The sequence below is a fragment of the Gossypium arboreum genome, chromosome 10 (assembly GCF_025698485.1).
Source record: "Gossypium arboreum isolate Shixiya-1 chromosome 10, ASM2569848v2, whole genome shotgun sequence".
NCBI classification, from domain to species: Eukaryota; Viridiplantae; Streptophyta; class Magnoliopsida; order Malvales; family Malvaceae; genus Gossypium; species Gossypium arboreum.
This window is the reverse complement of record NC_069079.1, coordinates 9,071,515-9,095,196: the sequence shown is the minus strand read 5'-3', so window position 1 is coordinate 9,095,196 and position 23,682 is coordinate 9,071,515. Positions and strand designations below refer to the sequence as shown.

Here is a 23,682-nt window from a genome sequence, read left to right as displayed (position 1 = left end):
ATTGACGATCTATTCGACCAGCTTAGAGGAGCTTCTGTATTTTCTAAGATCGACCTTCGATCTAGATATCATCAGTTAAGGGTCAAGAGGTAGATATCCAAAAGACGACATTCAGGACTCGGTAACATTACGAGTTTCTGGTTATGTCATTTGGACTAACGAACGCTCCTGCAGCGTTTATGAATCTAATGAATCGTGTGTTCCAACCATTTTTGGATCAGTTCGTAGTCGTCTTTATTGACGATATCCTGGTATATTCTGAAACTGAAACGAAACATGATGAGCGTCTCCGTATAGTGTTGTAAGTATTAAGGGAGAAGGAACTCTTTGCAAAGTTCAGCAAGTGTGAATTTTGGTTGAGGGAGGTAACCTTCTTAGGACATGTGGTCTCTGCTGAGGGGATTAAAGTGGACCCTCAGAAAATTGAAGCGATTTTGGAGTGGAAGCCGCTTAGGTCAGTGTCAGAAATACGGAGTTTTCTAGGACTGGTAGGATACTACAGAAGGTTTGTGGAAGGTTTTTTTTTTTTTTCTGTGATGGCAGCACCTTTGACAAAACTCATAAGGAAATGAGTACTGTTCGTATGGACTGAAAAGTAGCAGGAAGCTTTTGAGAAGTTGAAGAAAGTTCTGACTGAAGCACCTGTGTTAATTCAGCCGGAGTCTGGGAAGGATTTTAGTGTGTACAGTGACGCATCACATGTGGGTTTGGGCTGCGTGTTAATGCAAGAGGCTAAGGTGGTTGCATATGTATCACGATAGCTTAAACCTCATGAGGGAAACTATTTGACTCATGATTTAGAGTTGGCAGCAGTGATATTTGCACTTAAGATTTGGAGACATTACTTGTACGGAGAAAGGTGTATTATATACACTGACCATAAGAGTCTTAAGTATTTGTTGACTCAGAAGGAGCTGAACCTTAGGAAAAGGAGATGGATTGAGTTGCTTAAGGATTATGACTGTTCGATTGAGTATCACCCAAGCAAGGCTACTGTGGTAGCCGATGCTCTAAGTCGAGAGTCAGATGTCGATCCGAGAGCAATGTTTGCTCGTCTGAGTCTGTATGATGATGGAAGTCTGTTGGTGAGTTGCAAGTGAGGCCAACTGGGTGGATCAGATTAAGGAAAAATAGTTGAACGATGAGTCTTTGGTCGCTCGTTTTCAACAAGTTAAGGAAGGAAACTTCGAGTTTGGGAGCCGAAGAGACGTTGCAACAACAATACCCTCATCTGTTTGGATTAGGTAAATTTCGAGGACGAAATTTCTTTAAGGAGGGTAGAGTTGTAACGCCCTAATTTTCGGAAATCCTGTGAATATTGGCATAGGTTTAATTATGTTAGTGGGCCTCTAGAAAGCCCAAGCTTAAGATAGAACCCGGCAATTTTAGTTAATTTTTGTTCCATAAGAAAAAGGGGGTGAAATGATGAAATAGGACCTATGTGAAAATGTTTGAAAATGCTATAGGCTAAATTGAAGTGGCCAAATAAAAAGGAGTGCAAAATAGGAGGATTTGCATGACAAACCTCCCATTTTACATGAAGTGGCCAGCCATCATGTTGTTGTAGACAAAATGTACACTTGATATCCATAATTTATGGTACAAATTGATAATAGGTTAGGTAAATGTTCCATGATAATAGGTTAGGTAAATGTTCCATGATAATGGGTTAGGTAAATGTTTCATGATAATGGGTTAGGTAAATGTTTCATGATAAGAATATCATGTCTTTTGTATTAAAGAATTAAATGGATGAAATATGAAGTTTTATTAAAAGAAAAGGGTGAAAAGAACAAAGTTTTGTCCATCTTTGTTCATCATAGCTGAAAGTTAGAGAAGAGAAAGGAGAGGAGAAAGCTCTTGAGTATTCGGTCATTAGGAGGAGGAAAATTGAAGGTAAGTTCTTGGTACCTTGCTTCTATTTTGAGGTTCATGAGTTCTTCTTGATTCTACCTTAACTCTTGAAGTATATTTTGATTTTAGTTGTGTTGTGAGCATTTGGTCATGAATTAAAATGAAGGAAATGGTTGTTGTTTCATGTTCTTTTGATGAAAAATGGAAGATATGTGAAGTTGAGCCAAACAAATGAGCATGCATGTGCCTTAGATGCTAAAGGAAAAATCGGCTAACATGTTGTGCTTTAAAATGATGAAATGGAGATTATGCTTAAGTAAAAATCATAGATATGTGATGATTGATTGGTGATATACATGTTTAAATAACATGCATGCAAGATAGGTGTATGAAAGAGTGATTTGGTAATAAATCTGCTTGGGACAGCAGCAGTAACGTGACTTTGGAAAATCACCATAAATTGTGGGAGATGAATTAGAAGCTTAATAAATTATGTAATTAAAGCTTAATGAGTCTAGTTTCAAATGGAATAAATGAGAACATATTTTGAATTCTGTACAATGAGAAATTTGATTTGTAATGAAGTGTGGTCAGATTAGTCAAACAGTGAAACATGGGAAACTTTGAGAAAAATCTGGTATTGATTGGCTAAACCAAAAATTCTGAAAATTTTATGGATAGAAGATATATGAGTCTATTTTCAAGGAAAATTAACGGAACTTGATTTGGAGTTTCGTAGCTCCAGTTATAAATAATTTAGTGACTGTTGCTCAGGAAGACAGCTTGCAGTGAAATTATGATTATGTGGTAAACATTGACAAAATTTGTTAATGAGTTGCTTATTGATTTCTTATAAGCTTACTATGATCTGTAGGTGTGGTTGGCGAATATTGTAAGGGGTTAATACGTAGTTTGTATTTGAATAGTTAGATTAACGTGTTAGTAATCCAATTGTAGGCGGTTCATGTGTGGATCTCGTCAAGATATCGTCGCAAAATGTGTGTAACTAACACCTCTTTCTTAGTCTGGATCGGCAAAAGTCGAAAAGTCGAAATGCCGAAAACCGGTATTTTGTAGATTTATGAGTGTGCGAATGCTCGTGAGGTAAATCGATTAATGTTTTTGGTAAGCTGCAAAATTTAGACCGTAAAGTGCATGATTTCGTGCCTCGATATTTTTGGGCTTAATGGGCCAAAATTGGAATGATGGGCCAACGGCCCAATTCGGTAAGAACCCTCGACGTGATTACGTTAGTACGTGAAAAGTAGGAATATGCATGAAAAACCCTAAAATAGATAAATTATGAAATACCTTTAAAAGTGGAAAATTTACGCTTTTACCCCTAGTAGATAAATTATCGAAATACTCCTAGGTTAAATTGACCTAAATGCATGTTTGATCGTTGTTATTTATCGCATGCCATGTTGTTATTATCGATGCATGGGATGGGATATTGACGGAGGAAGTATGAAAGTGGCTTGTCCACGATCGGAGGTTTTGCCTCAATTTATCGTTAATCGAGAGCAAACAAAGGTCAAGAATCGTGGAGTGTTGGGTGGGTGGGTTGAGTTATTCCCACATGGAGTGTATGGCTGGTACGGTGGAGTGTAGTGGTTGGTGGGTTGAGTAGTCTCCCCAAATGGGCTTGCATATGTTATTGATGTTGCATGTATTTTGAAATGGGCCTATGGGCCATACTGTTATCTGAATAAAGGGCTAAGGCCTAGTTTATTGTAATCTGAAAAGGGCTTTGGCCCAAGACCACTATTACCCAAATGGGCTTGCATATGTTATTGATGTTGCATGTATTTTGAAATGGGCCTATGGGCCATATCATTATCTCAATAAGGGCTAAGGCCCGCTTTATTGTAATCTGAAAAGGGCTCGCCCAAGACCACTATTACTGAATGGGCTTAGCCCAATGGGCTTGAGTGACTTGGACTTTGAATGGGTTTTCCTTACACACGAGTTTCCCCAAACTCACCCTTTTATTTTCATCCACACAGGAAATCCCCAACCATAGTGGGCTTGGAGCTGTGAGGGAATTCGGAGTGGCCACCCGTTCTGAAAGTTTGATTTTGTTCTGGTGAACTGGACATCCTTTTTATTACGTTTGAGGTTTTGGGCTTTTAAATGTAATAAGGCCGCTTAATTATTTTTGATGGTTTTAATATGTATTACTAAGATAGGTAATACTTATTTTAACTGTTGAAATTGGATAGTTTTAGGGCGCGTTTTCAAAAACAGTAATTGATTTCAAAATAACACGAAAACAAGCAAAGCTTCCGCAATGAAGATGTTTTCCAAAATTAATCTTTTTTTTTTCCTAATATGGACTTAATCAAATTGGTTGCCTGAAAATATACATGACGTTAAGGTGTGGCAATGGCGGTGTGCATGTCTAGGATTGGATCCGAAAGGAGCATGGTACTTAAGTAGTCCGATGGACTCACCTCCTCCTTTTCGGTTTCCTACCTGGTGCACAACTTTCATTCACCTTAACCCTTAATGAATTAATCTTTTGAACATCAAGTACGATTTTCTGGACTTAGAATGGAAATTTTTTTTAACGTTTTTGATGTGGCATGCCAGATCCGGTCATAATGTCTAGGCCGGGTTTGGGGTGCTACAGTATTGGAGTTGGATAAATGCTTGACTAATCTCAGAGGAAGGGTTAGCACCCTCACTACGCCCAAAAACTGGTACCAGATTGATCACATGTTGTCCTTATGTTTAAAATTTTAGAAAAGAAATCTTGAAATATGGTTCTTATTAAAATGTTTGAGTGGTGTAAGCTGGTCATCAAAACTCTCTCGTTTCAAAGGTATGCAGCATCACATCCAGCATGATTGGACACGATTCTTCATACTTTTTAAAACACAATTGATTTTTTGACTCCCAAAAGGTTAAAAATTATAAAGGGATATCCAGATATTTAGTCCAACGAAAAATTAAAAAGGGTCTGGTCAAGCCATCTTTGCGCTTGGGGCAATGACGCAGCTAGTGAGGTTTTAACCGAGGCGCGTCTATTGCTGGTTGAAAACTATTTCAAACCCCTCTTAGGCCTTGGTTTCGCCTCGCCTTTGAGAATTTCTGGAAGGGTTCCTTCGGGTAAAACTCTACAATTTATAGTTAATTAGTTTGCTCTTCTTTTTCCCTAAAATTTAGATGAAACAGTTTGTTTATGAAGTTAAGGTGTTCAAAATATTTGAAGGATTTAGCATTTGTAACATTTATTTTATTTGTAAGAGATTTTTGTATTTAAAAATACATACAAAAATTCTTGATAAGTGTTCGACACAATAATGAGAGGTTGAAACTTGTTGATCCAAGCGTATTATACATTGCAACAATTAGTTAGGGTAATTTATTAACTAATTGATCCAACCATTTACAATTCAATTGTTGATTATTTCACAAAATTCGATCTACTCAATTAATGAAATATATAAGTTTAAAATTTTAATTGAACTAATTAACTGTACACCGGTAATTACTATCTACTAGAAAAATAATAAAAAGAAAATGTACAACATAATAGAATAGAAAAGTAGAAACTAAAATTAGTAAAAGAGCAATAAAATTGAGAATTGAAACATAACAACAAAAAGAATAATAAGTATTACAGGGGTAATAAACCTCTTTCACCAATGATAAGAAAGTTGTGAGCTTGATTTAATCAAAGAACTTGATGAGGTATTAAACGCAACTATAGAGATTATAATAAACTAGATGAAGGAGGTTACAGGAATGAAATGTAAGAATACACATTTTGAGTTGGTTCGTATGGATAGAGTATGGTTGGGATCATATGGATGGAGTAAGCTTGGCTTCAATTCACTTTCATATGAGTTACGCCATTTTTTCCTCTTTTCATGGCTTCAGACTCTTCTATAGGTTGATTCAGGGGCGAAGCCAGAACAATCTTTTAGGGTAGGCAAATGAAATTTTAATTTTGTATAGTTTATATCTTTATAATTTTTAAAGGATTAAATCGAATTTTTATAATTTTAAGGGAGTAAAGCACAAATTTACCTTTACTAATTTAAAATTTTAAAAAAATTTAGAGGGCCTAAATGGCAATTCTTCATTTTAGGGGGGGGCCCATGCCACCCCCCTAGAATCTCCTCTGGGTTGATTGTTTAGAGAATTTGGATATTTCTTCTAAAAAGATAACATTTTAGTCTCGATAAGATTCCTAACCTTGTATTCCAAAGTAGAATGATTGTCTGTTGAGTTCCAATAATTTTCATAATGATAGCTACAATGCTCATTAATATTATTAGATTTTATCTCACCCACAATGTGGATGACTAAAAGTATTTGATAATTAGAACATTACTATAAAAATATGGGTTAGTATTTTGTACACTAGCAGTGTCCTTTTTTATATTCTACAAGTAGCCATAAAAAGTTGTCATGTGTCTCTTTTTTTAAATATTTTTTAAATATTTTGCTATATCCCTATAGGACACTTGTCAACCTCCTGATCTTACTTGTGTAGTCTAAAAACTCCATTAGAAGTGTACCAAATATTTTTCCTAAGAATATATCAACAAACGATTATTAGTGAGCAGCAAGGACTTTTTTATATGAATTTGTTGGTCTTGTGTTCAATTCCTAAATAATGTTTTTCAATTATTTTATTTGAATATTATATAAAAGTATGAAAATATGAAAATATCCTTATAATAAATTAATTACCCTTTAAAATAAGGGTATTTTAGTACTTTCAAAACTAAATTGATTTCGAGTTGAATCGTGATACCAACTCAAGGCTTTGATAGAATAAGCATAAGGAGGTAATTCTGGAAAAAAGCTAAAGTAGAAATTTGGTGTCTTCCTATTATGTTGTTCTTACCATTTTCACTATGTATGCATTTCTCATCCACTCTTTTGTTTGGATTGAGCACATCCATATATAAATTAAACTATCGAGAAAATGGCTAAATGATATCTAATGAATATAATTTTTTTACTATGTAGACTCTACTTGAATAAAATTTATTGTCTTGAAATAAATCTTTTCAGTCAATTTATCCAAATAAGTACTTTTATTATTAATTAAGTAGGATTAGATAGGCTTTTGATTTTCATTCTTCAAAATAGAGGTTGTACAATGGATTTATAAATATAAATATGATTTACACACTTAATAATCTTAAATTGAATTTTATTTAAAAATATTTCAATTTTAAATTACTTAAGATGAAAATATCACTTGGAATTCAAGTGTATTATACATGGCAACAATGGACAGACTTTTATATTTATGGGTATTTTAAAGGATGGATATTCGATATTTAAAAGTATTTAACACATCACTATAAAATTAACAACAATGTTATTATTGAAGGAAATCGAGATTGGGAAATGTTAATAATTAGTGTTTAGAAGCATTGAAAGATAAAAATGTTCTAGATCTTTATGCTCCCAATGCAACCTCAATCCCACATTGCTAATATATAGTAAACAAAACATAAGGGGTGGTGTATAAGGAGAGAGGATAGGGCAACACTAAAACATACTTACCTGGACGGGGTCAATGAGTGATCAGGAAGACTCATGGCCTAGAGCAGTGACCTCCATTGCACTTGGGAGGGTGTTGCTTTAAGGTCTCCCCAAGAGGGAGAGCCTACGTCATAATTTAGGCAGTGGGGGCTTGCGTTCGCGCAGCCCCTATCAATTTCAAGTAAAAAGTAATTGGTACCAAATTGTAGGATATAATTCTTTTTTCCATACGGGTAAGCAGCTTCAAAAGCTGTTATTATATGATCTCTCCTTACAGAACACCCTTAGGTATTTTTTGTTGTAGGGATGTAGGTTCAAGTTGTGGGCTTAAGGGCATAAGGGCTTAGGACATTTTAAACTTTTAATGCTTATAAACACTAATTAACATTTCTCAATCTCGATTTCTATCTATAATAAATATTATTTTGATCAAGTAGCGTTGTTCTTCATTTTGTAAAGATGTATTAAACATTTTCAGTATCACATATTGATCCTTTAAAGTGCTAGTAAATATAAAATTGCGCCCATTATTTTCATGTTTAATACACCCCATTTTATGTGGTATTTTCATCTTATCTATCAAATGGATTGATCTTTACTTATTTGAAAAATCAAAATATCTTTTAGTCATATCTATATATATATAAATCTGTCATCCAACATCTATTTAGGAGGAACGGAAGCTTATCTAATGATTCATAATACAAAGGACATAATTGAATAAATTGATTGATGAAGATTTATTGCATGAGCAACAAATTTTGTTAAAAGTAGAGTTGGTATAATAAAAATGGTATTCATATGACACGATCTGTCTATTTTTGCATTGACTATATAATTTTGGGCTCAATCCAAAGAAAGTAAAGAGTAGATGAACAAGATATACATAGTAAAATTGATACTGAATGACATAATAAGCGGATAACTAATCAAGTCATCTAAATTCCTATGACGTATATAGAGTTTTTACGGTATTTTTTCAGAACTACCATTTAACGCCTGTTCCATCAAAGGTAGTATAATTAATTAGCATCGTAGCCATCGTTAAAGAAATTATCAGAACTCAACAAAGAATTGTTGTAGTTTGAAATACAAGGTTAGGGATCTCGTCAAAGCTGAAATGTTATGTTTTAAAGAAGAAAACCTATATTCCCTAAAGAAAAAACGTGTCGAAAAATTGAAGCCATGAAGAGGAAAAGAGGTTGTGACTCGTATGAAAGTGAACTAAAACCAAGATTTTGTAAAAACAGATTTCAACACAAATCCCAACTATCATCTAACTCAGAATGTGTATTCTTACATTTCATTGCCATAACCTTACTTAACCAGCTCACAACTTTCTTATTTCAGCCCATAAAACAAATATCGATTTAACACTCCTTTTCCTTCTTAGTTTTCAATTCAAAATTTTATTGCTCATTAAATTTTGGCTTCCGCCCTATCTTTTCTATCATGTTGTACATTTTCTTCCTACTATTCAGCTAGAAATTTTAAACACTGAATTTATAGAAATTATATATTTCATTAATTGAATAAATCAAATTTTTAAAATAATCGAAAATTAAATTGCAACTGGTTGATTCAACTAGTAAATAAATTACCCTAAATTTATTCAAAATTATCTGTAGATATAATTCATAGTTCCTATGTATAATACAATTGAATTTAAATGGTATTTTCATTTTAAATAATTAAATAGATTGTTCTTATATAATTCTTGAAAGATTTAATTAATTTTTTAATCATATTTTGTTATATCGTATGTCGATAATAACGGTAGGAATGATCGCAAAGCAATAAGAAAGAAAAATAAGAACACGCAGATTTTACTTGAAAATTTATTCTCGGGAAAACCATGGGCGTAAGAGGAGAAATTCACTAATGTTGAAAAAAAATACAAGAGGTTTTCGGCTAGGCACAATTTTTGAGGGTAAGAAGTATAGTCCTATACAAATTTAACTTGTGTAGCAAGGTATGTACCGCAAGGGCTCTGCCTCGCACCTCGGTCAAGATTAGTGGTTCGACTCAAGGCCATAGCCCACCACAAATTCCAATTTTGCATCTATTTTATTTCTTTAATAAGTGAGTTATATATCAAACTTTTCAAATCGAATCAAACGGGTTTCAGATCACACAACTCTAATATATTCAATTTAAGATTAGAAATCGTAAAACATGTAGTATAAATAACATACAGACAAATCAACCGGAAGCTGGTGAAAATTTTAGTAACCCTCTAAATGAAGTAGTGATCACGACCTGCTAAACCTTCAAACATCTGATCGATAAATAGAAAAGCGAAATGACATTTTTTTTTCATTAATGAATTCAATTTTCCTATAATCTATAAAAACACGACACCCATTTTGAACCGGTTGGCATTTAACTCACCATTAAGATTTTTTTAACACAGTTATACTTATTTTCTTTGGAACTTGTCCTTACAAGAAAAATGGGAAAATCCAAATTTCGCAACCACATTTCTTGCTATTGTGAATTATTTCAACAATATTAGTTGTGATTATGTAAAACTGAAATATTTGTAATAGATGTTAGATGTTGCTGCTAGATATGATTTGTGGGTGTTTATCTCAATCATAAAATTTTGTCGTTACACATTTTAAATTTTATACATAACGACAAAATAAGCTATTTTTTCAAGAAAAATAAATTATTAAATGTTATAATATTAACCATAAATATAAAATAAACTATTTTTCAAGAAAAATAAATTATTAAATGTTATAATATTTACCATAAATATAAAATATCGTTATATAATTTAACTTTTGTTTATTAATCGTATCGCTTTTAAATGCCATTATGAAACATTTGCAAATGCATTTAAATGTGTTGTTGAATTTAACTTTATGATTACTAATCTCAATAATAAAATTTATCTTATGACACAATTCCTCCACCCCATTCGCTGCAGGGGAGATAGGATTATTAGGGTTGGTACATCGACAGGTTCTTTTTTTTGTTAAAAGTGTTTATGGGAAGATTTGGGAAAGATTGTGGAACCCGAAAGAGACGGTGTGGAAAATTCCCTGGAAATTTCAAGGACCCCAACAAGTTAAATTCTTTATTTGGCTTGCTTTCAAGTAACGTTTGCTTAATAATGTGGAAAGAGTACATCGGGGAATTGGGCATGATACGACTTGTGGTCTTTGTGGGCATGGTTTCAAATATATACTTTATGTCATTATGGATTGTTCTACAACAAGGAGTATTTGGGATTAGTTAATTCCAATAGATCGACAAGCTTGGTTTTATTTTGGTAATTTGCATGAATGGCTTATATCAAACTTACAGAATCAACATGGCTAGTGCTTGGGAGATGTGGATTGGAATTGTCTTTTTGGAATCATCATTTGACACATTTGGAAGAATCAAAATCATTTTATTTTTCAAGGTGTGTCTTGAAATATTAGTGATATTACCAAGGTGTCCTATAGTTGGGCAAAACAAATATGTCTCTTTTAAAAGGATTCATTGTTTGAGACACAAAGATCGATTCTAACCCCATACTTGATGTGTAATTGGGTTTGTTTAAACACCGATAGGTTAGTCAAAATGAAACAGGTTTTGCTGCAACAGGAGGATTGTTTGTGATCAAAATGGGAGGTAGATTCTTGGTTTTAACAGTATTTGAGGAATTGCTTTGTTTTCGATGCTGAATTATGAGGCGCTTGGATGGATTGGTATTCTTAATCGATCGGGTTATGATAATGTCTTGATTAAAATTGATAATCTTAAGGCACGAAAGCCATTTAGGAGAATTCTTTTGAGAGTTCCAAATCTACTTTGATTAGAAGAATTCATCAACTTTTGGTACAAATTGGGCATTAGGGTATATGCCATATCTCTAGAGAAGATACCCAGGATGTTGACAACCTGGTCAAATTGGTACAAGACAGATGAAATGGTTTAAGCTTGTTTGAAACCTCCCAGTTGGAGGATGCTTTAATTTTTGTAGTTAATTTATTTAATTTCTTTTACACAAAAAAAAATTACCCTACAAAGTATTAACTTTTGATGTAATTAATTATTTATATTTATAATAATTTATTATGTTAAATTTTTAAAAATTCAAAATAAGGAGAAGGAATAAATAAGTCTGTCAGGCTATACAAACGTTCTTTCAATCATTTTTAGAGGTCTTCAACATTTAAAAAAGAAAATCAGACCTCAAAAATTAAGTTGGACAAAAAAAAAAAGACGCGTGGTTCAAAAAAAACATACATTGCGTCAAGCTAATTTAGTTGCGGAGATGTGGTCACTGATAGTATGATATCCCTGGCAAGCTCTTTCTGTTTTCCTATAATTTTTTATACTAAAATAACCTTTTACCAACAACTTTTCATTGAACTTGCAAACCAACCGCAATGCCTTTCATTGATAAATTGTTCTAAAAATTTATTACGTCACTTTGTATTTCTCGAAAAACTGGTTTATTTTTAAGAGATTCGGATTCCAAGTAATAGAACTTTTTGCTTTTGGTTTCTTCTCTTCTCTGTATTGGCTTATTTCTGTTGCCACACTATTTGGCTTTCGCTGTAATCAGACCTCCGTAAGTAATAGTCTGCAATGATTAAATTTGGTTAATTAGAAATTAACAAAAACCGAGTGAACCAAAGTTATCCGTAGTACAAGCTAAATTGATCGAAAATATTGAACTAATCAAAAGCTGGAGAAGCATGTAGAGTAGACCTGCAACTACGCAATGGTATTGGTAAGCCATTAAATAAAACAACAATTTGCAAAATGTAATGTGTGAAAGGATTAGATTCTGTTTGTATGGTTTTGCAAAGGCTTCAATCTTTACTTTAGAAATTTTTAAATTATTTATTTATTTATTCAGAAAAAAAATGGGGTTTCAAAGCCCAATTGCAGTGGTATCGTTACTATGACATAATTTTCAGTAGGTAGATTTGTAAACATATTTATTTGTGAACATTCTGACCTGAATTATTATCTTAATTCTCTTTTCAGCTAAAAAAGATAATATGCCTGTCTCCTCTTGCCTGCCCGCCTGGAATTTTTGGGAGGCTACCTTGGTGTTCTTAAGTATGCTTGCCTTTGACCCTACTGAAGCTGTACAGGATCGTTTCCTGCTGGTATCAACGTCACAATGTTCACTCACACACTTTCTACGCTCTTTTTCGAGATTCTGGAGCTGTTTATCCATATAGAACAAAGAATTATATCCTAAAATTTGACATCAATTACTTTAACTTGAAATTGATAGGGGCTGCGCGAACGCAAGCCCCCACTGCCACAAATTATGACGTAGGCTCTCCCTCTTGAGGAGACCTTAAAGCAGCACCCCTACCAAGTGCAATGCAGGTCACTGCTCTAGGCCATGAGTCTTCCTGATCACCCATTGACCCCGTCCAGGTAAGTATGTTTTAACGTTGCTCTATCCTCTCTCCTTATACAACACCCTTATGTTTTGTTTACCATATGCTAGCGATGTAGGATTCAGGTTGCATTGTGGGCTTAAAGATCTGGAAAATTTTTACCTTTCAATACTTCTAAACACTAATTATTAACATTTCCCAATCTTGATTTCTGTCAATAATGATATTGTTTTATTTTATCAACATTATTCTTAATTTTATGGTGATGTGTTAAATCCTTCTCAATACCAAATATCAGTCTTTTAAAATACCCATAAATATAAATAGTATACTCCTTGTTACTGTGTATAATACACTTGAATTCAAGTGATATCTTCTTGGCCGCTAATTTAAAATTCAAATACATTTTTCTAATCAAATTCAATTTAAAATTATTAAATTATTTATAATTAAAATACCTTTTTAAATAAAATTCGATTTAAAATTATTAAGTGTATAAATCCATCATACAACCTCCATTTCAAGGTAAGAAACACCAAAAACCTATCTAATCCTACTTAATTCATAATAAAAGTACTTATTTGAACAAATTGATTGAAAAGGATTTGTTCACTAAACAACAAATTTTATTGAAGTAGAGTCTACATAGTAAAAATGGTATTCATTAGATATGAATTGGCCCTTTTCACCTTGTTAGTTTAATGCTCAATCCAAGGAAAAGAGCAGATGAACAATACATACATAGTGAAAATGGTAAGAACAACATAATAGGCGGACTAAGTATTAACTCATCTCAATTCATATAATGTACACCAAATTTCTATTTTAGCTTTTTCAGGGACTCCAGCTAAAATTTTGTCTACTGGAAATACAACTTTGCCTACAAAGAAGAAGTTATTACATCTATCTAATGTTTTGTGCGTGCTGAGCATCCGAAAAAATCTTATGTCTGTCTCTCAGTTTGCTACTGACAATAATGTATTTCTTGAATTTCATCCATCTTATTGTGTTATTAAGGACATCCAGACACATGAAACTTTGATGCGGGCCAAGTTCGTGATGGTCTCTATCAATTTTCTGCTGAACAGTCAGTTCTATCTGATTCAAGTCCTACTATTCACAACACCAGGATTCAAGATTGTCCTTCAGATGATAATGTCTTTACTCTGAGGCATAAAAGACTTGGTCACCCTTCTACTATAGTTGTTAAACTTGTTCTTAACAAGTGTCGAATTGTTTCTAATAAAAAATGTCTTGATAATGTTTGTATTGCCTGTCAGAAAGGGAAATCACATAAATTGTATTTTTCACATTTTGCTATTGAATTTATGGAATTTTTGAATTGGTTGTTTATGATTTGTGGGTACCACTCTGTTGCTGTGGGGTAATCAGATTATGTTTCGTTTGTAGACGTGTAGTCGGTTTACTTGGGTTTATCGATTAAAAGTAAATCTCAAGCGGTTGAGTGTTTTCTTCAGTTTCAGAAGATGGTTGTCACTCAGTTTGGGAAAAACATTAAAAAATTTCAAAGTGATTGGGGTTGTGAGTTCCGAGCATTTACATTGGTTCTGGCCAGTCAAGGGATTCTTCATCATATTTCCTGCCCATATTCTTCAAAACAGAATGGGGTTGCTGAATGTAAGCACAGGCACATTATGGAAATCGGTCTTACACTCTTGGCCCAGGCCAATCTACTTATGGATTACTAGGGATATGCGTTCTGCAGTGTTATGCACCTTATCAATCGTCTACCCACTCTGGTCTTAAAAGGTCAGTCTCCGTATCAGACTCTTCATGGTCGTGAACCTACGTATGATCATTTAAGGGTGTTTAGTTGTTGTTGCTTTCCGTATTTGCATCCTTTTGTGCAACACAAACTGGATTTTCATTCGCAGCTATGTACATTTCTGGGGTATAGCTCTCAACATAAGGGCTATCATTGTCTCACACCAAATGCTCAGGTTATTGTTTCTCGCCATGTTTTTTTTCATGAACTTCAATTCTTGTTTCCTTCGCCTACTCTGGCCACTGTTTAGTCTTCTTCCAGTATTCCAACATATGTTCCTATTGTTCGGCCCTCCTCTCGTCGATCCATCGCAGAACCCAAAGAGACTACTGTTTTGCACCTGGTGTACCTTTGCCTCTGCTCCAAGTTGCAATCCCGTACAGTCTGTCTCAGTTGGGTCACCAGCTATGTGCCATCCAAGAGAGCCCGTCTCAGTTGGTTCGTCGGTTGAATTTGGAATTGATCATGGAGAGCATTGTCTTCCAATTCCATCCATAGAAGCTAGTCCATTCAGTCAAACCAGTGTGTCTCCAAATATTTCTTCTCTTCCTTTGGGAAATACTCACACTATGGTTACTCGGTCTAAGGCAGGAATTTTTAAACCTAAAACTTTGTCAGTGAATGCTGTAGATTTTGAGCCACGCTCTGTTGAGGAAGCTCTTACTCATAAGGAGTGGAAATTAGCAGTTCAAGCTGAATTTGATACTTTAATGGCCAACTCTACCTGGGAACTTGTTCCTCTTCCTCCTGGTCATAAAGCAATTGGGTGCAAATGGCTTTTCAAAATCAAAAAGAACCCTGATGGGTCGGTTGATTGACGAAAGGCACGGTTGGTAGCTAAAGGATGTTCACAGGTACCTAGATGTGACTTCAAGGAAACCTTTAGTCCGATGGTCAAACCTACTACTATCAAAACCATATTATCTGTTGCTGTATCAAATGGGTGGAAACTCCGTCTATAACACCCCTCACCTGTATCCAACATCGGGATAGGGCTCGAGGCATTACCAGACTTAAACATTCATAAACATAGAAAATCGGGTCACTAAATTTTTCCCAAAATTAAAACTTTTAGAACATATGCTATGGTCCCTTAAACAGGCCATCGAGGCCTATAACATATATTAAGGCGGTTCGGGACAAAACCGAAAACATTCGGTAAACTTTGGGCAATTTAATAAATCTCTAGCTTTGGACTGCCACACGCCCGTATAGGTGGGCCGTGTGGACTCCCACGCCCGTGTGGCCTAGGGCACGTCCATGCCCTTAGCCCGTAGGCAACACTGACTTTTAAACATGGCCATAGCGCACGTCCATGCTGCCTGTCCGTGTTCAATACTGATTTTGGGACACAACTATGGGACACGCCCGTGTGACTTACCCGTGTCCTATACTAACTCAAAATTTCAAATGCAGGGGACACACGGCCTAGACACACGCCTGTATGTCCAACCATGTGGACCTTAATAGGCTATTTTCCAAGCCTTAAGTCACTCATTTCTACTCCTTATACCATTATACTATGTTTACTAGCTTATAAATTAAACATCCATGTTCAGGGCACTAACAACTTATTACTATATCACACATTTATTCCATAGCCATGACCACCTCAAATGGTCCTAAGGCACTCACCATGTACATATGCCATATACTTCTTATACATAGCGAACAAGCATAATCACATACCCATATCACAAGACATTTACACATATCATGGATGAATAGGCTTACAAGCCAAAATCATTATAAGCCACATCTCATGGCTACATACAAAAAATCATTATAAGCCAATACATTTGGCTAATCACAACAACATCGATCATAGAAAAACTAAGTCCCTATACATGCCACTCACTTGAACAAGTTTAACATATACATGTCAATACTCCTAGGGTAAAGGCTCGATAGTGTGATGCTGCCTCCGACGATCTCCAACCCTAAGCTGACCTGTCAAAACTAAAAAGATGAAAAGGGGGAGTAAGCTTTACCTTAGTAAGTCCATATGAAAATAATAAGCATTATAATAACATGTTTCCTTAGGTAAACAACTATAATTATGCTTTTATTCATATCTTGGTCAAGTTGTCTACTCAAGTCATAGTCGATAAATTATTTATAACTCAAGCTACAGCACCCCAAATTAATATCCGTAAATTTTCCCAGAAACTAGACTCATTTATCTTATTAGAATAAAATTTTCATAATTTTTGGTCTAGCCAATAAGTATAGTTTATTATTCAAAGTCTCCCCTATTTTGCAGTTTGACAGCTTCGACCTTTTTTCACTAAAATTTATTTATCTCCTAGTACGAGACTTGGATAATGTTCCTGTATCTTTCTCCTGAAAGTAGACTCATTAAAGATTTCATTCTTATAAATTTTAACTCATAATAATTTTTGTAAAATTTCTAGTGATTTTCCAAAATCAAGACAGGGGAGTCTGGAATCACTCCAGCTCTGTCTCATAAGAATTCAAATATCTGATGATACAGAATTCTTTTGCTTTCACCATTTCCTTTAGGTGAAACTAGACTAATTAAGCTTTAATTCCATATTTTATTCAGTCTTTAATTCAATTTTCACAATTTTTAGTGGATTTTCAAAGTAGAACCAATGCTGCTATACCAAGTCATCTTAGTGAAACAAGATAATAACCATCACAATTTGTCATAGAAATAATTCTCATAAATATCATTCATTCATTTGCACCATCATCATAAGTCCATTTCATTTCACATGTCAAGCACGTGTTCATGGGTTTTGAGTACTTACCTGTGCTATCATTTAGCACCACACTCGTCCAAACATGACAACTCACATGCATCATAATATTATCATATAACATACATTATGTATCATGGCAAGAGCCTTTTATTTCATTTCTCATATTAATCTCATTGAATTTCTCGGAATCTCAATGGATATCCCATTCACTGTCAATTCATACAAGTGATCATTTCACGTGCGCATTCCCGCGAACCTCACATCTTACGGCGGGATTACCAGTCCAGGCTAAATCCTTTGTAATGACAAGCACTCTCAATGAGCTCGGATCTGAATTACCAGTCCAGGCTAAATTCAGACCCCAATTTGATTACTCGTCCGGGCTAAATTCTTAATACACAGATTCTTCGGGAGGCTTGATCACTTAAGGAACACCCGTCCGGGCTAGATCCTTTCTATATTTGAGATCAACGGATTACCCGTCCGGGCTAAATCCTTTTCTACAACACATGCAGGATCTCAAGTCATGTAAGCTATGGTTTATCCATCGAATTTCCCTTTTTATTCAGCTGAGATTTTTCTCTTTTCATCAAGTATCTCATTATGCATAGCTGCTCATGCCATGTACATCTAATTCAACACATTTCCTTGTTTATTTAGACATTAGTCCATAAGATAAACATGGTATTACATATAATTATAATTTGACATTTATTACAATATATAATCTTCATATCAACTAAACAAATATCCATCACACAATGTTAACACATCAATTTAAGTTCATTATGAACAATAATATTATTGCATTATCATTGACATATGAACTTACCTCAGTTTCAAGTACGACTATTTATTTCGAGTTGTGCTTAACCTTGTTCAACCTCGTTCTAAGCCTGAATCTTGTTTTCCTTGATCTATAATATCACATTTAGCCTACTAATTAGTCACATTATTCATAGGGGTCGAAAAATCATATTTTTACAATTTTTCATTCTGACACCTAAACTTTTGCATATTTGCACTTTTTCCCCAATACTCGGAAATTAAACTTCATCCTATTTTATTATGTTTTATGACATGCTGGTCATTTTTCATAACTATGACATCCCGCAATTTCCACTAAATCATTTATGACCAATTTTACAACTTTTATAAAACGGTCCTTTCGGACGTTTTCATCGAAAACCGCTTAGTAAAAGTCGTTTATTAAACCCCAACACTCATTTTCTACCATTAGACATCAAAATTCATGCATATTATTCATGGGTAAATTTTTAAACATAAACCCTAGCTCAAAATAATGGTAGAAATAGCTAGAATATGTTATTGGGTTTCAAAAATGTAAAGAACTTTAAAAACGGGACTTGGGATCACTTACAAATAAGCTTGGAAGCTTGAACCAAACCCTAACCATGGCTTCCATGGGGGTTTCGGTTGATACATGGAGAAGATGACCAAATTTTGGCTATTTTGGCTTTTTAATTCTTTTAATTATTGGTTTACCAAAATGCCCCTAGCTTAAAAATATTTTATTACACCCATTTCATGTCTATTTTTGCCCAACAATTAACTAATGGTATAATTACCATTTAAGGACCTCCCATTTACAATTTCATAACAATTTGATACCTCTAACATGTAGAACTCAACTTTTTCAATTTTTACAATTTAGTCCTTTTGACCAAATTGAGTGCCCAAACGTCGAAATTTTCGAACAAAATTTTAAGGAAATCATTTTGTGAAATTTTAGACCATAAAAATATAATAAATATAAATTTTCTTACGTCGGATTCGTGGTCCCGAAACCTTTGTTCTAACTAGGCCCTAATTCGGGATGTTACACTGTCAAGTTGATGTCAACAATGCTTTTTTAAATGGCGATGTCACTGATGAAGTGTTTATGCAGCAACCTCCAAGCTATGTTCAATATAGACCACATGGTGAGCCTTTGGTATGTCGTCTGACAAAAGCGTTGTATGGATTACGGTAAGCTTCTCGTGCCTGGTTTGATAAATTGAAACAATTCCTTGTTTCTACTGGTTTTGTCTTAGCAAAATCTGATGCTTCCTTGTTTTTTAAAATTAAAACCAAGTCCATTATCTATGTTTTGGTTTATGTGGATGATACTATTATTACTAGAAGTTCAACTGAAGAAATAAACTATTTTGTTCAGCAGTTACATAAAGAATTTTCACTAAAGGATATGGGCGACCTCCACAATTTTTTAGGTATTGAAGTCAATCGGTCCTCTACTAGAAGTCTCCACTTATGCCAGCGCAAGTACATTCGAGACCTCCTTGATAGGTGTTCTTTGACTAATGCAAAGAGTGTTTATACGCCGATGGTTAGTTCATCAACTCTGTTTAAAGATGAGGGTGATCGTCTTACTGATCCTACTGAATATAGAAGTCTTGCTGGTGCTCTTCAATATGTGGTCTTAACTCGACCGGATATTGCTTATGCAGTAAATTATGTGTGTTAGTTCATGCATGCCCCTACTACAATCCATCTGGTAGTATTAAAACATATCTTGAGGTATTTACATGGCACTATTAATCATGGGCTGGTTTTCATCGATCCAACATACTCTTTTTAGTTGGTTATGCTAATGCCAACTGGGGTCTAGATTTTGATGACAGCAATTCTACGACAGGCTATTGTGTCTACTTTGGTCATACACTTGTCTCATGATGCTCCAAGAAACAACAATTTGTTTCTCGATCCACGACAAAGGCTGAATATCGGAGCTTAGCTGTAGCTACCAAGTGATATTGCTTGGTTAATTTCTCTGCTAATGTAATTACATATTTGTTCTCACGATCCTCCCTCGCTGGTGAGACAATTCCAGCTCAGTTGCTGTTGCAGCTAATCCGATCTTACACTCCAAATTCAAACATGTCAAACTTGACTTATTTTTTGTTTGCGAGAAGGTGGCTAGTGGTTCACTACTTGTCATTGAAGTGCCAGCCTATGACTAGGTCGCAGATATTCTCACTAAACCATTGTTTGTCTCTGCTTTTGCTCGGTTTCAAAGTTTACTTCGGGTGTTACATATTAAGAAGCCTGGTGAATGATAGAGTATAGAGGTTAAAGACTGTTAGTCTGTTAGCATTTAGTTAACTAGTCTAGTATATAGTTAGTTAGGGGCAGTTACTCATATTCAAGTATATAAACATCAACAGTGTATTAATTCAAGTAGATAAAAATACTAAGTAATTTTCTCAGCAAATTGATCTCTCTTAATTTGTTCTATCTCAATTTTTTTTTGTTTTCAATGAATTAGTGAAGTATCTAACAATCAATGATCGTAAAACAGTGAAAAATTAAAATCAAATAGCTTCTAGGTTCAATTTAAATGATTGGAACGTAGAACTAAAAAGCCAATTAAATGATTGAACAGCAATCTATGCGCCAACTACAAATTGAAACAACAATTTTTCAATGAACTTCAGAAATTAAATTAGATACCCATCCATCACTTCAGACAATTAACCTAATCTAGGAGGGCAAACAGTAACTAAGAAATGCATTTGAAAATAAAGAAAAATTATAGCCATATGGTTTGGACTAAAACTCAAGAACACTAACCCTTGAAATAGTGTCTAACCAGAATTCCACCTCAATCATAAATAGAATCCGAATAATAAGCAACAGTTAAATGATTCCAAAGGTTAAAACTAAAATCGGAGGGGTGTGCCAGAACACTGCAGGAGTGCAAAACAAAGACGACAGTCGAGGACCCCCAATAGCAAGCTATTTTCAATGAGCTCTACCCATAAAAATATTGATTTAATATCATGTGGATCATTGATCCACATATCAGATAATAAACTGATAAGAACAGATACTACACTTGATCTTAGCCAAAGGGCCGAGAAAGGTATGAGCTTAAACTCATCTTGATATTTCTTTTACAATGCGTTTCTGCCTTAGGCTTGGCTTGCGCTCTCTATATGGGATTTGGACTATGTCAGAAGGAACTTTTAGTTTGCTATGGACAAAATTAGTATAACTTTTCTTGCACAGCACATTGCATGTTGGTGAATTTGCACATGAAATTTTTTTGGATATTATAACACTAGTCCTCTTATTGCAGCTTGATATTGATCAAAAGATGAAGCAATCAGTCTTTCCAACTATGCAATATTGGTAGGTAAGCCATTAAATACTAAAGAAGAATTTGCAAACTGTAAGGTTTACATTACATGGAAGTTTCTGTTTGTATACTTTTGAAAAGGTTTCTATCTTTACTTTGGGAATTGTTGACGTATCCACAATTTATTAAAATATGTTATATTTTACATTTACCGTAATTAAAGCATCTTATGAATTAATGTCTTACACTAATTTTTGAATTAATTAATTGTTTATTCAGAAAAAGAGTTTCAAAGCCCAATTGCAGGTGACATAATTTTGAATAGGAAGATATGTAGCTGCTTTGATGGATATGATAGGAGAAGACTCAGTTCCTCCGGTTATGGTATTGGCAGCAGTTCAAGGAAAGTTGTAGAAATGAGCAAGCCTAGTTCGTCCGTCCAGTGACGTTCCACAAAACTGGCGTTTTTAATCCTACTTAATTTATAATAAAAGTACTTATTTGAACAAATTGATTGAAAAGGATTTGTTCTTTAAGCAACAAATTTTATTGCAGTAGTCTACAAAGTAAAAAATGGTATTCATTAGATATGATTTGGCTCTTTTCTCCTTGCTAGTTTAGTGCTCAATCCAAGGAAAAGAACGGATGAACAATACATACATAGTGAAAATGGTAAGAACGACATAATATGCAGACAAAGCATTAGCTCATTTCAATTCCTATAATGCACACCAAATTTCTATTTTAGCTTTTTCAAAATCACCTCCTTATGCTTTTTAACTTTTTCAATTCCTATAATGGTAAGAATCAGACCATACTTCCTCAAGAGTCTTCAGCTCAATAGTTGTAGATGAAGATCTATTTACTAGATAGCATGCAGTATTTACAGTTTTAACCTGAAAGTCTTGGTCGAGCCCATCATTTGATTGCATGCAACGAGATCACTTTAAGAGAGTTCTATTCATGCATTCTGCAACTCCATTTTGCTATGGTGTATGGCGAACAATGTGGTGTTTCACTATTCCTTCACTTTTATAGAACTCAATAAATTCACCTAAGCAATACTCCAAGTTGTTATCCATTTGAAGCCGTTTGATCTTCTTGCCTGTTTGATTTTCGATCAAGGCCTTAAATTGCTTGAAGTTAACAAGCATTTGATCCTTGTGCTTCAGGAAATACACCCAAATCTTTCTTTAGTAGTCATCAATAAATGTTAATAGATATTTGTAACACCCTTTGAAATTGTAAGAGAAGGGCCCTTAAAGATAAGAATGGATGTAATCCACCGTACGTTTAGTTTTGTGAATCTCGGTGCTAAAATTGACTCGAGCCTTCTTTCTAAAGATGCAATGCTCACAAAAATTAAGCTTCCCTATACACCAGTCAAACAACAAACCTCATTTGCTCAAAGAAAGATAAGCCTCTCTTACTCATATGCCCAAGTCGCATATGTCATAACTTAGTGGTGTTAGAATCTAGATCAATTGATGATGATACTGTGTTGGGTTTTTTTGACAAAGATGAATGAAGGTTAACAGAAGCTTGAGCAACAATGTTGTATGTTTGCTGGAAAAAATAAACAGAATTAGGCTTGGAGAGAAAAAATTAAACACAAAGATAAGAGAGAGTATTTGATGATGTACAATGATTTTTTTCATTCATCATAATTTTTTTGGATTGCATGATGCCAATACATATATCAGAAAATACAGCTGGACAATCATAAACAAATTTCACCTAAACAACTACCTACTACCACTAATTACATTGAAACTTGTAAAAGTAACTTGTACACTTTAACAAAGCTGATTTATCAGCCCAAACACTACCTAATTATATTAAATATGTTACCTACTTAGTACAAATCTGACTAAGTTACAAAACATTACTTATAGTAACAAAATGAAACCGAAATTGAACAACTGCATCAACTTCAGTAGCTGCATACACTTTATCCGAAAATATTACAGCAGCTTGATCTTTCAGCTTGTTCTTCAACACTTCATCCGCATAACTTATGTACATGGTCTACTCGTTGGCTGCTTCATATGCTGCATGCAGGCCAACTTCAACACTCCTCCTTGGCTTGCATGCTGCATACTCCAATTTTGGCTCTTAACTTTAAATCTTGACACACTAAAGGGCTTAGTCAAAATATCAGCAAGTTGTTCTTCAGAACTGCAGTGAATCAACTTCATTTCTCGATCTTGTTTCATCTCCCTAACAAAGTGAAACTTAATCTTGAAGTGCTTTCTTCTTCCGTGGAACACTGGATTCTTTGCAATTGCAACAGCAGATTGATTGTCACAATTTATCTCTGTTGCTTCCCTTTGGTGTTGATTT

General features: G+C 34.3%; 1 long non-coding RNA gene and 4 other non-coding genes across 5 annotated transcripts; 3 read left to right on the top strand and 2 right to left on the bottom strand.

Moving 5' to 3' along the window:
- The first annotated feature begins 1,752 nt into the window (after nt 1–1,752).
- On the top strand, nt 1,753–4,098 carry LOC128281393 (uncharacterized). Its single transcript, XR_008271598.1, has 2 exons — nt 1,753–1,896; nt 3,861–4,098. It is a non-coding gene; the product is annotated as an uncharacterized LOC128281393 (long non-coding RNA).
- Nucleotides 4,099–4,827: 729 nt separating this feature from the next.
- LOC128283084 (U4 spliceosomal RNA) lies at nt 4,828–4,973 on the top strand. Its single transcript, XR_008273426.1, has one exon. It is a non-coding gene; the product is annotated as a U4 spliceosomal RNA (small nuclear RNA).
- A 2,405-nt stretch (nt 4,974–7,378) lies between these two features.
- LOC128282716 (U1 spliceosomal RNA) lies at nt 7,379–7,537 on the top strand. Its single transcript, XR_008273071.1, has one exon. It is a non-coding gene; the product is annotated as a U1 spliceosomal RNA (small nuclear RNA).
- A 5,075-nt stretch (nt 7,538–12,612) lies between these two features.
- LOC128283227 (U1 spliceosomal RNA) lies at nt 12,613–12,773 on the bottom strand. The gene has a single exon (XR_008273569.1). It is a non-coding gene; the product is annotated as a U1 spliceosomal RNA (small nuclear RNA).
- An 8,156-nt stretch (nt 12,774–20,929) lies between these two features.
- LOC128282994 (U2 spliceosomal RNA) lies at nt 20,930–21,127 on the bottom strand. The gene has a single exon (XR_008273340.1). It is a non-coding gene; the product is annotated as a U2 spliceosomal RNA (small nuclear RNA).
- Between the last annotated feature and the right edge of the window lie 2,555 nt (nt 21,128–23,682).